The following is a 13,655-nucleotide window of genomic DNA, read 5'->3' as shown; positions in this document are numbered from 1 at the left end:
AAGGTGGAGATCAGGGTTGGAGGTAAGGTTATAGGACCTGAGTCTGCTGGGTTGTGTGGGTGCCCCCAGCTGGCATGGGTATTTGGGTGAAATTCTTACCAGTATCCTTGGTCACTTTGGACTTCCTGGGAAGCATGAAGGCTGCAGTGTTTAGGTATCCACCATATAACTTTTAAGATTGTTTTTAAAAATGTTTTGAGAAGAATTGTGTTAGAATTTTGGTGAAGACTGTATTTAATCTGTAAGTTAATTTTGGTAGGATTGCTGTTTTCACAAGTGTTTCCATCATCTGATATCTTCTTCAGTTTCCTTATTAGGAGTCTTAAAGATTTTATTTTATAAGTGTTTCACTTCTTTGATTAGCTTAATTCCAGGATATTTTAATTTTTGAAGTTTTTTTTTTTTTTTTTTTTTTTTTTTTTTTTTTTTTTTTTTTTTTTTTTTTTTTTTTTTTTTAGTATACGAAGTCCTAATCATTAACTTCGCAGGAGTGGGAGTTTATCTTAAGGCTTCCACTATGTTAGGCAGGCACTCTATGACTGGCGCTATATCCTAGCCCTCTTATCTTTAAACATATAGCTACTAGAAAGCTACCTGGAGCTGATGTTTGTGGCTCATCTATTTATTTTGTTAGTGCTGATCTAGTCTTTATTTTGTGTGTGTGTAAACAAAGGCTGAAGCCAGTCAGAAGAGAAAGCTAACAAGTTCTCTGCTTTTAAGTGACCATAAGCAGTCATTAATGTTGGTTAGGGAATGTTTGACTTTTGATAGAACCGGTTACTGAATTAGGTCATCATCTGTAGGTGTGATGGATACTGTGTTGAGAGTGGCACATAAAACAAACAACCCTGATCTGATGCTTTTCAAATATCCCACAATTTCCAGAAGCTGATCCCTAACAATACTATGGTTATAAATCTAGGCCTACTGTTTTTAATAAAGCCCCTTCTGCTTATTTTCTTCCTGAGATCTCTAGGCAAGGCCATGGGAATGAAATGTAGTATTAAATCAGAAGAAAGTTAGAATAAAATACTGAAAGCTCAGGTTGCTCATAAACAAAGTTCCTATGGAATCACGAAGAATTTAGCCAGGAAAACTTCATCAAAAGTACCTTGCAAAATTGTTCTCCATCTGTAGTTCCATGGTAGACTGCTTGCCTAACACATAACCCAGTGTTTGATCTTCAGTCTATTAATGAATGAATGAGTGAATGAATGACCCTGTAGCACTTTCGATTTCAACTAGCTCACTATCACAACTACAGTGTGAAAAGATGAGTAATGAGTGTTACCTTGTTTTTATTTTATGGATTAGGAAACAGATAATGGAAGTAAATGATTTGTGCAAATCAATTAGTGGTTAGCAGAGCTTACTTGCCAGGGTGGAATAGTGTAAAGTATTTAAACAAAATAATTAGGAGTTAGGGGTCTAACTCAGTGGTGCCAGGCCTGCCTTGCATGCACAAAAATACTGATTCAATCATTAGCATAGCAAAGAAAGAAGTAAACCAATGTTCTGAGTTGATCCTAGAGGAGATACTGTAGAGTGGTACATTCCTACTTTATATGTTTTCTTGACTAATAGACTTGAATGGTTTTCTGGTTTTTATAAAGTAGCCTTGTTTTAAATGTTAGAAATAAACAAGAAGAGACTTAGGATTTTTATTCGTTTTGGTAACAGTCTTCTTTGGAGAGGAGTCTAGTTTGTTTAAAATAGGGATTGCTGATCCTTATGGACACAGTTTTTCAATCTATTTAACATATTTTGCCAGACAGCAAGTAAGTCATCATCCCTGGCCTAGGAAGCTGATGATGTAGTGAGAAGAACTAGACTTATAAGAAATGCCTGCAAAGCTGGGCAGCAGTTTAAGCCCAGCACTAAGGAGACAGAAGCATGCAGATCTCAGAGTCTGAGGCCAGCTAGGTCTACACAGCCAATTTCAGTACAGCCAGGGTTATATAGTGAGAACCTGTTTCAAAAACAAAAACAAAAACAAAACAAAAAATCCAAAAGAAAAAGAAAGCAGAAAAAAAGGAAAAAGAAAGAAATTCCTGCTCATGTTTGTAATGCTTTGATGAAAGAAGTTGTCATTAGACTTGTATCACCCTTCGAGACAGTCATATGTGATCTGAAATAGAATCAATTGTTAACCTGAACTTTTTTTTTAAAGGATTGGATATTTGCATGATTCTGTAATTTTGGTGTTGAAGTAATTTCCCTACTTTAGTCTGATGAGAAACTGGGACTACAGGTGCATTCTGCTGTGTCTGGTTAAGTGGAATAAATTATTTAACCTCCAGGAGAATCCCATTAGATCACAATTATTCTAAAAATGTTATAGATATGCAAAAAGAGATATAAGGTCTTGAGTGGTAGAGATATTGAGTGTTGGAGATTGGATTAAAATCTAACAAAACTTTTCCCTTTATTACTGGGAAAAATTGTGTGTATCTGCCACCCAGAATTCACATGCACACATGCAGATACACAAAACCACTTCCATAAGCACACATAAGATATCCTAGTCTTATTCTGACTAGTCTCTTCATAGAGAAGATACAATCCAAAAATTTGCAGCTAACTTTTTCGTCACCCTAAAAAGTATAAAATCCTAATTTGTAATATAATAGAAAAATACCTTATGTGCCACCTCTAGTAGAAAGATGGGGCATCAAGTGGAGTGATGGGGTTGCCATCTGACAGTCAAAAACTCTGACCTAGAATTGTTCCTGTCTAAAAGAACTGCATAGACAGAACTGGAGAAGAGTCTGAGGGAAGGGAGGTCCAGTGACAGGCTCAAATTGGATCCAGTTCAAGGGGAGGATCCAAAGCATGACACTATTACTGAAGCTATGGTGTGCTTATAGACAGGAACCTAACATGGCTGCTGTCTGAGAGGCCCAACAAGAAGCTGACCATGGTAGACACAGGAACTTACACCCAACCAATGGACTGAAGTCAGGGACCCCTATGGTTGAATTAGGGAAAAGCTGGAAGAAGATGAGGAGGAGTGCGACCCCATAGGAAGATCAGCAGTCTCAACTGACCTGGACCCCTGAGATCTCTCAGACAGTGAGCTGCCAATCAGGCAGCATATACAAGCTGGTCTGAGGTCCCCAACACATACACATCAGAGGATTGCCTGGTCTGGCCTCAGTGAGATTAGACACATCTAACACTCCAGAAACTTGAGGCCCCAGGGAGTAGGGAGGTCTGGTGAGGTGGGGGTTAAGGGGTGGGAACATCCTCTTGGAGACTGGTGAGTAGGTATGGGATGAGGAACAGTCAGAGGGTGGACCTGGAGGGAGATAATGACTGGATTGTTTAAAAAAAAGATTAAAGAATAAAAAAAATACCTTATGTGATAATATGCAAAAACAAAATGGAGATAGTCCCTTCAATGTCCAGTCCCTGATTCCAAACCACTCTTGAGCATATACTATCTACTGTGTGCCTGTCTTTCTATTTTCCACAGAAAGAAAACACAATAGAGAAAGTACAAGTTTTAAAGGTACATGACTGATTGCTCAATAGTATAATCATGGGGTAATGGCATAAATATTTCAAGTATACTATTTGGTTAAATATTGGCATATGTATGCAATGTAAAACAGTGTAAAACTTTAAGGAACACTCGTGTCATCACTAAACACTTCTTTATCTTTTTTGTCCTTTTTGTCTTTTCTGCTACTTGGTCTTATCCAAAGACAACCACTCATCACTGTAGATGCATTTTAATTTTGTAGAATTTTATAATTTTTATATATATTTGTATAATTAGAATGACACAGTATATTCTGTAGTGTCTGGATAATTATTTTGAGATTCATGCATACAGATTGCTCTGGGCTTTATACTCTATTTTATTCAATTCCTTTATTTGGTGAGTAGTATTGCAGGGCATGTATTGTCAATGTATCAATCACTTATTGATGGATATTTGGATTGTTTCCAATTTTACCTACCAAAAATTCATCTGTTGAAGATGTCCACATACAACTTCTGTGTGAACAAAGAAATCCTGGCTATCCTTTCATTGAAGGATTTCTGGATCTGCAAACTGGCTCAAGTCTGTAAATTGGTTCAGAGGCTGAGATTCACTTTTGTCATGACCAAATGCAGCTTTTGTTTAATTTGTTTGAAAATTTTTCCACTTATACAGATCAAACAAAAATGTAAAAGGCCTCTTATCTCTTTCATGCCTAGAAACACCATGATTGATTAGCCAGAGCCAAATATAATATAGCCACCCACCATAAAACTACTTTTGTCTGTGCTGATCATTATGGACATTGCTTTGTCTATGCTGCCCATTATGATAACTACGGTCATCTTGTCTTTGGGGATTCATTGCTCCTACTACTTCAGGTTCCTAATCAAACCCACTGCATTGAACTTATCCAACTGATCATCAGAGTGTCCAACCCAGCTCTTTAGATGTATTCATGTCCTTCTAACAAGTTTGTGTCCTTTAGGACTAGTGAAGGTCACATCTTCTGGGCCTTCCCATTACGGAGGATTAGGTTTTATACTTCATACCCACTCTAGCATTGCAATTTCCCTGAGCTGTAAAAATTATCAACATTAAGCCAAAGGATATCACACATCTTTAACTCCTTTTCAAAAGGCCATTGTTTGACAAATGTTTTAGCCAATCATTCAAACAAACTTTGAACTTACTCCCGCCTTTCTTAACTGTGCAAGTTTCTATATTAAACCTAAACTCTCCACTCAGAGGACTATATTAACAAACTCAGACTGATCCATTATTATGTTCTTTCCACCATTATTCCAACACCCTTACATTCCATTCTCACACACATTCCCCAGAATTCTGCTTGAAAGAATTAGCAAACTCATTAAGCTCTTAAGCAGTATAGTGTACCTCCTCATGGACTACACTTTCTATCTCCCCTCTAGGAGCCTATTTAGCCTTTAATCTGGTGATAGATCTAGAGGCAACTACAGGTGGGCCCTGAGGGACATCAGTATTGTCTTGCCTGGAATGTCCTATGAGAAAGTCATTGCTGGTTTGGCAGACAATGAAGGAGGAATTTCCTCCCTCAAGGTTGAAAAGTCCTGGAGTCCTGGTTGGGAGTACATTCTCTGCTGAGTGTGGAGAGATTACTTCCTCAGGTGAGACAAAGCCTTGAGTTTCTTTTTGTTTTTCTTTTCTCTCTCTCTCTCTCTCTCTCTCTCTCTCTCTCTCTCTCTCTCTCTCTCTCTTTGAGACAGGGTTTCTCTGTGTAGCCCTGGCTGTCCTGGAACTCACTCTGTAGACCAGACTGGCCTCGAACTCAGAAATCTGCCTGCCTCTGCCTCCTTAGAGATGGATTAAAGGGGTGCGTCACCACACCCAGCTTAAACCTTGAGTTTCTGAGTTCAGAGTTCTCAGCTTTATTAGGGTTCTCCTATACATCTTCATCCCAAGTTACATGATCCCTTTCTTTACCAACTGATACCCTTACTTTAACACCAACAGGCTCTGAGACTGGGACTTAAATTTTCACTGTAATTCAGCCAACCTTATAATTATGGCTTCTGTCTGATTTTGTGAATCTTGAGCTCTGTGGTTTCTGGAGAAAAGGTTCTCTTCTAGTGCACGCTTAGAAACCTTTAGACTGTTACTGTATATCTAGAGTTGGTCAGTTTTATCACTGAGTTAATTGTTGTCCTTCACCATATTCTGGGGTGCTAGAAGGTGTTAATTTTTATCACTGAGCTCAATCTTCTCCTTTTTCAATTTAGCCAGAGATGATAAGAGCAACTAACAAGATTATCACTTGCTCATTTTTCACAAATTGTCAAAAATTTATATAGAGTCATCAAATGCATTGCCTCTTCCAATTGATGAATCAGAATAATCAAATGCATTTGTCTCCTTAAGTTTGTAAAACATTTCACACTCGCTGAACTTCTGGGAGAGGCTTCAGTAACTCTAGGTGTTGGCAAATTAGGTGTTGTCTCGCTAATAGGTATTAACTTTGTTGTTACATACACAATAATTTTTGAATAAGCATAGAGGAAAAGCCAGTGGGTGCATCCCTGTTGACACAGATGAACTGGTTTGAGTACACTGATAGGTCAAAAGTAATAATGCTTATCACATGTGTATTTTGTTATTATCATGGTTTTAGTTTGATAATTGTGGTAGGGCTGTCTTTAGTTCTAGTAAGCTTATGAGTATCTTGTTGTTCCTCAGTTTGCCTAAAACCTATCACTATTTGGATTTCAGTGTATGGAACATAAAGTACAAAGATACCTCTATTGAGATTTCAGACCCTAGAAAAGATAACTGATAGTGAAATGAAGTATTGGGGAACACATATCATTGCAGTCCCTAGTCTCATCACTCTCTCAAAAATAGGGGGGAGTCCCACAGTGATGAATCAGATTGGTTGCTAAGAAGGCTCTGGTATTTTTCAAGGAAGGGACTAGAAATAAAAATAATAAATGAATAAATAAATGAATAAATAAATAAATAATTGTGTATGCATTTGTATGTTTGTAAGAGTGCAGGAAAGGGGGAAGAGGATCAGGTATAGGGTGGTGGTAGGGAACAGGAGAGAAGCCCAGAGGGTCAGCATAGTGAATGGAAATATGAAGCCTCAGGGGGTGGGAGGTGGGAAGACCCTCTAGAAAGTACCAGAGACCTGGGAGGTGAGAGATTCCCAGGACTCAATGAAATGCCCAACAGTGGGGAGAAAGAACTTGAAAAGGTAGACACCTCCAGAAGATAGACAGGGATTGCCAACCCACAGTCAAAGTTTGTGACTCAGAATTGTTCCTGTCTCCTGAGAGAAAGGTAGTCTAGTGACCAGTCCAACTTGGGATCCATTTCATAGGGAGGCACCAAGGCCTGACACTATTACTGCTGCTGTGGTGTGCTTGCAGACAGGAGCCTAGCATGGATGTTCTCTGAGAGGCCCAACCAGCAGCTGACTGAGACAGATGCAGGTACTTATACCCAACCATTGAACAGAAGCTGGGGACCCCTATGGGTGAATTAGGAGAAGGATGGAAGAAACTGAAGAGGAGGGTGACCCCATAGGAAGACCAGCAATCTCAACTAACCTGGACCCCTGGGAGTTGCCAGACACTGAGCGACCAACCAGGCAACTGCCCCCAACACATATACAGCAGAGGACTGCCTGGTTTGGCCTCATTGGGAGAAGATACACCTAAAGAGTAACTTGAGGCCCCAGGAAGGGGAAGGCCTGGTGGTGGGGGAGCATCCTCTCAGAGACAGGGATGAGGAGGAATGGGATGAAGAACTGTGGGTGGGCAGACTGGATGGGAACAAAGCTGTATTATAAATTAATAAGAATAAGAATAAGAATAAGAATAAATAATGAGGTAGTTCTCTCTTTCTACCACATGAGACTGTGAGTCCTGGGGATCAAACTCTGGATCAAGTTTGGTAGCAGATGCCTTAACTGCTGAGCCATCATACCTGCCTGAGACTAGAACTTTAAGTAGAAATTATGAAGACTAGAATGATAGATGGAAATGATGAAGGAAGAAATATAAGAAGGTGACCCAAAGCTTCAACTGTCAGGAAGGCAAATGATTAATGGAAAACAGGCAGGGAGGCTGAGTTGACTTTTTTTTTTTTTTTAATTTTATTGGTTGAGGTCCAGGTTAATGGAATTAGAAGAAAAGAACAAAGATTTAAGACTTAAAAGAGTGGTCTCAGCAGAGAAGTAGTATAGCACAATGGTGAAAATTTTCGGTGCCAGAATCCCGGGCATCCTGGGTTCTGCTTTACTCTTTACTAGTTCATAGTAACTTGGGCAACATGATTAATCTTCATGTACTTGCTCCCAGAGTATACAGTGATTTCATAGCACAGTGCTGGTGATAGTTGACTGTCAGTAAAATGTTAACTGCTGTGTTTGTACTGGCTCTTCCTCTTTCTTAATGTATGGTATTCTGATAGGAAGGAGACCTGAATATTCCAGACCATTATAAGAGTTATGAACCTGGATCAGGTTTATTTTGGAGTTTGGGAGCCACTGAGGTGGTGAGCCACCTCTTGCTCAAAATCCTCTTTGCTTGGTCTCTGGAGTGGCTTTGTAGAAACTGAAGTTATGGCTGGCAGGATGTACTTGGTGACTTCTTTGGAGAAGTCTATGCACTGCTGTCCCTTGATACTTGGCAGTTTTCACTTCTGCCTCCTGGACACTAGAAGCCATGTGGGCTCACACCCAAGTGTCCTGCTTCCAAAGACTCCAGGGCCACTTGGCAGTCATCCTGCTTCCGGGCCCAGCCTTGCCTCTCTTTGGCCGAGTGTTCAACTCGGACCCCACACACCGTCCTAGCCCCAGCCTCCGCGCAGGCGCCGCCAGGGCCACCCCTGCCGCCATGTTTCCCCCGCCCACAAGCTCCCCTCCCACCATTCTCCGTCCCCTCCCCTCCCCAGCTGGGCTCCGGGTCCCCTCCCTTATCCCCCACCCCCTGGTGAGGTCAGGCGGAGGCTCTGCCGCTGCGGCCGCAGCAGCTCAGCTCCCATTCTCAGGCAGCTTGGAACAGGGACTTTGGCAAATAACTGGAGCGGCGTTCGGGTTAGGGTAAGCAATCTCCCACTGCCTGAAGACTGGGCCAAGTGGCTAGGGTGGCCAGGGGGAGAAGTGGTGCGGGCGCCTGTGCCTCGCAGCAGGAGGGGACCCGGGCTGCGCTGCGCGCCTCCCTCTTTGGCCTCTGAGCGCAGCTGCTCTCGGAGGAGCGGCTGGGTGCAGGGAATCAGCAAACAAGGTGAGGCAGGATCCTGAAGTCCCGGGGGCTCCACGATCTTCCCCGCCTTCTGCGCGGCTAGGAGTTGGGATCTGCACCAAAACGGCGAGGCGGGGAACCCGCTTAGCTCTTTGCCTACCGGGCTTCTCTCCACGCTTTGCACTTGCAGGTCCCTTTGGCTCCACCAGAAGCTTGGGTACCTCTAGGCTCCTAGTCAGAACTCAGTTTTCCTGTGCTTCTTTGTCATCCCTCCAGGATCTTCTCTGGGTTCCCCGCTCGCTTCCCTGATCCTGTGGGGTTCCTCTGTCAACCTCAGCCTCACGGTCTCTTGGCCTCTAGCACTTTCTACTTTGTGCTTCCTAATCCATCCCGCTTTCAGAGTCCTAACTTGAGAGACTCCGCTGCTTTCTCCCCAGTCAAGAACACTTTCTCTTCCCTTCCTTTCGAGCTTTTAACTTAGTTCTGAATGTCTTCAGCTCTGAATTTCTGGACTTTTTTTTTTTTTAAATCACAGTTGAAGAATGGTTTTCTTGGAGACTTACAGGGTTTAAGCCTATCATTTACAGAAAAAAATTGAACAATTTCTTTATTAAATACCATTTAATAAGCATCTGTTGAGGGATTTTAAGATTTCTTTCTAGGTTTTAATAGCCTGGTCTAAAAACCAGTCACTTAAACTGCATGTATGTATGACTGTATGCAGTACTCTTTCTCAGCCCTAACTTCCTGGCAGTGGGACAGGCTGGACTGAAGGAGATCTAGTGGGGTTTGTAAACCTGGCTTCATTTCTCTATCTATAAATTAGGGTGTTCATCATTTAAACATACTTAGAGGATGACCTTAGATTTTTTGGAGCAAGCTACCCAACTTAGTTCTAGGCTGGTTACTAAGCACACTGAGTGGGAACTGAGAGACCATGGGGTTTAAAACTCCCTCTGTTTGGGAGGGTACCTACCTTTTAAACAGAAGCCACAGTTTCTTATAGTACATTTTAGAACCTCCTAATTCTTTAGAAAACAAACCAAACTAAGCCCACTAGTTTTCGCCGTTTCACTTTCTTGCCCATGCAGTTGCCATGTTAGTTCCTGCACTGGGCTTCATTCGCTCATTTCCACGCTGTAATTAGTGTGAGGAAAATTGAATGGAGAAGCTGAAAGTGGCGGCAGATACCAGTGAATGAGCACATGCTGACGTATGCAGCTGTGTTTTTAGAAATAGGCTTTATCTAGTGCTCAAACTTGAAAGCTGAGAAAAATGAGTTAAAACAGTTATGACATCATTTTATATCTAAAAATATTAGCTCCTTTAACCACAAGTCCTTACACTTAACAGTGATAGATTTGTTTGCTTAATGTGTGACCAGGTGCTGCCTTTGACACAACAGTTCCCTAATTGGCAGCAGTCTGGGAAGCAACTACATTGAGAATAAAGATGGTGACTACTTTTCACTCTCCTGGTAGCAATTTTAAGGTCTGGTAGTGTGGCAATGAGAAGAGTTTCTGCTGCAATATTAAACTATACATTTGTAAATAGACTAGACCTTCAAAGGCTCAGTATCTTTAAGCTGCCATTTTTATAAGCAAATTTTAAACTGTGTGGTGTGGTTCTATACGTTTTGGTGTGGTTCTATAGGTTTTTCAATGTTTTGAAGAAAGTTTTCATAAGAGCAGTAAAGGATATCAATTATTTTAGTTAGTTAACTTGCCTCTGATACTTCCTTTTCCAATGAATTTCTAGAGTTCACTTTAGTTCTATTTTTTTAAAAAAAGGAAGATGGGTGGTGTTGGTGCCTGCTTTTAATCCCAACACTCAGGAGGTGGATGCAGGCAGCTCTCCATGAGTTCGAGGCTACCCTGCTCTACAGGACGAGTTCCAGGACAGCCACAGCTACACAGAGAAAGCACCAAAAACCAAAAACAAACAAAAAAGATAGATGATAGGGAAAGGGCACTTATCCTAGTAGGCCCACCATTTTTATTTTGGGGCAACCTATTTTTGAGACATGTATGTTGTTTGTTTTCCTTTTAAGATTATTATTATTAAGCCTAAGCATTGCCACTGATGTGACTTTATAACAAAAAGCTATTTATTTTTGCCTGGAAGATTAAAAAAAAATGTATGTTAGCCATAAGCATTTTTCAACATTTGAAGATTATGGATTATGTGATACACTTAGAGATTTGATACCATCCTGAATATTTCTTTTTGTTTATTAAAATTATAAATGGGTCTCACACAGTCCATGCTGGCTTCAGATTTGGTATGTAGCTGATGGAGGATAACCTTGAAGACATGATCCTCTGATCATCGTGCAGAGCCAGCTCAGAAGGATGGTACTAAATCTAACTTCAATGTCTGCTCATATTTCCATTTTCTTTTATGTTTATATTATGTTCATTAATTTGATTTGCAGTCCTGAAATGAGATTAACGTAAATATTCAAATTGTTTGGTTTGTGATATTTAACATATTATTAAAATCCTTTCAGCATCTTATTTTTGGTGTAATTCTCTTGTTTATTTCGACTCGGTAGAAATCACATTTTAAAAAGGCATAGAAACCATGTGAAAAAAAATGAACTGCCTAGAGTAAACTTTTCAAAAGTAGAGAAAATGGTTTTCTCAGAGTTACAGATATTTATAGCAAGGAGGTTATTAAGTATTACTAAATAAGTTAATATATCTTGGCATAAAATCTGTTGAAAGTCTCCCATCTTCCAAGGCTCTGTATAATAGCCACAGTATAAAACCTTGTAAGTCAGTATTCATATAGAGTGTAAAAAGAACAATAAAGAAAATACACATAATATAGAAAACTCGAAAACACGCGGGTGGTGTATGGTGCTTAAAGTTTGTTGTTAACTTACCTGATTAAGCAATATCCAGAGAGTCCGTAAAACATTGCTTTGGGCGTGTCGGTGAGAGTGTTCTAGAACAGTGTCTGAATCTGGGAGGACTAGGTAGGGAAGACCTGCCCTCAGAGGGGATGGGCACCATCCAATTGGCTGCAGAGAACAGATAAAAGACAGTGAAGAGCGCCACTTCATCCCTTGCTGCCTTGAGCTTTGGACCTAGGCTCCGCTCTTACCAGTGGCCCCTTAGGCTCTTAGGCTTTTGGCCTTCCTTAAACTGAGAGTTTCACTCTTGGTTTCCCTAGTTCTGAGGCCTTCAGACTGGGACTGAGCTCCATCGCCCGCATCTTCGACTATCCAGCTCTCAGACTGCCGTGGGCCTTCTCTGTTGCCGCGACTCTGTAAGTCAATTAATTCTCTTCTGTATCTCCCCTTTTAGATTTACTCCAATCTCCTATTCTGTATCTCTCTCTGAAAGACTCTGGCAACTATATAACTTCTTAGTGAAGGGGTGATTTTGGAGCACAGCCTAAAAAGAAGAGGGAATGTGTATACGTATACGTTTTTTTAAATTCTGGGAACACACCTGGCCTGGTGACACAGGCCTTTATGTTTTTTTTTTCTTTTTTTTTGGTTTTGGGGTTTCTCTGTGTAGCTCTGGGTCCTGGAACTCACTCTGTAGACCAGGCTGGCCTCGGACTCAGAAATCCGCCTGCCTCTGCCTCCTGAGTGCTGGGATTAAAGGCGTGCGCCACCACCGCCCAGCTAGGCCTTTATGCTTAGTCTCCGCACTCTGGAGACAGGGTTTCGGATTGCTGCGAGTTTGAAGCCAGCCTAGTCTACATAGTTAGTTCCAGGCAACAAGAGCTCAACCAGAGCTACACAGTAACTTTAAAAAAAAAAAAAACTGGGAACACATTCTCCAGCGAACATTCAGGCATACGGTTCATGAAGAACAGAAACCTGGTGTTCTGAGAAGTCTCAGAGAGTATTAGAGATAATAGATACATAGGATTTGGAAGTCCTCAGAAAGAATTTGAATTTGATGGTCGGAACAACCCGAAGCCGTTAGGGAATTTGGAACTTAAAACATGTTTTACAGAGCATAAAATTGAATACCTGGCTCAGTTATTTACATTAATACCCAAGAATGAAAACTTTGAAAAGTTTGTTAAATAGCTAAGTGATTCAGCTCTACTCTGTTTAGATTAGGGACTGGGGACATAGAAGCTCTGGGGTGTGTTCAAAGCCGTCCAAGCAGTCCAAGCAGTCCCCTTGCCGCTGGCAAATTGTCCTTTGTGCTGCAAGGTAAGTTGTCAACAAGAGAGCTTTGCCAGACCTGGTGGCGGCGCCTAGAATTTCAGCCCCGAGGAGGCAGAGACAGGCAGATGTCTGTTCTAAGGCAAGAGAGATGTTGTCTCAAGGCGAAACAAAAGCACAAAACCCAGAAACCCCACCAACCACATTCCAACGGACCATTGTGCTATTTTAAGAATTTGTTTGTCCAGGACTGAGCTGTTAGTTTCTTAGAAATATATTTCTTTTGGAAGGCTGGAAATTTCATTTGTACACAAAGGAATTGTTTGGGTTTTTTAAAATATCATTTGGACTTTTAAGAGATATTTGTTATATCTTTTTAGCTGTTGCTGAAAAGTATTTCTTGTAAAATGACCTCTAGCGCCTCCTGTAGGTGCAAGTTCCAATTACTTAACTGAGCAAGCCCAGATCCTTTATGACTTGGCTCTCTAGAATTTTTTTTAACATTTTTATTCTTGTGATTTATTAAACAAAAAGAAAAGGAAGCCAGGAATATGTTTGGTAGAAGCACTGTATGGTGCGGGGTGGGGGTGGGGAAGGGTGTGCCTTTGCAGGCCCATGCTAAAGCATCCCTTCCCCCTTGAGGGACGAGTCACATGATGGATATAGTTATAGCATGGAATAGAGTTTATTTAGGGCATCAGGAGTGGAGTTGAGGGGGGTAGAGACAGAGAAAGTCAGAAAAAGAGGAGAGAGAGATAGAGAGAGAGAGAGAGAGAGAGAGAGAGAGAGAGAGAGAGAGAGAGAGAGAGAG

At 41.1% G+C, this 13,655-nt stretch overlaps 1 protein-coding gene across 3 annotated transcripts in view; it reads left to right on the top strand.

Moving 5' to 3' along the window:
- The first annotated feature begins 8,427 nt into the window (after window positions 1–8,427).
- Window positions 8,428–13,655, top strand: part of Klhl13 (kelch like family member 13) — a 143,181-nt gene continuing 137,953 nt past the window's right edge. For 2 of the 3 annotated variants that reach the window (XM_021187581.2, XM_029534309.1), the window contains exons 1-2: window positions 8,428–8,570; window positions 11,890–11,985. The gene's annotated coding sequence lies outside the window, so the exon portion shown is untranslated. Of the gene's footprint in view, window positions 8,571–8,709; window positions 8,755–11,889; window positions 11,986–13,655 lie in introns of those variants that run through there. The other variant, XM_029534310.1, reaches the window with a different exon arrangement.

This window comes from Mus pahari, chromosome X (genome assembly GCF_900095145.1).
Source record: "Mus pahari chromosome X, PAHARI_EIJ_v1.1, whole genome shotgun sequence".
NCBI classification, from domain to species: Eukaryota; Metazoa; Chordata; class Mammalia; order Rodentia; family Muridae; genus Mus; species Mus pahari.
This window is presented reverse-complemented; position numbering and strand designations above follow the sequence as displayed.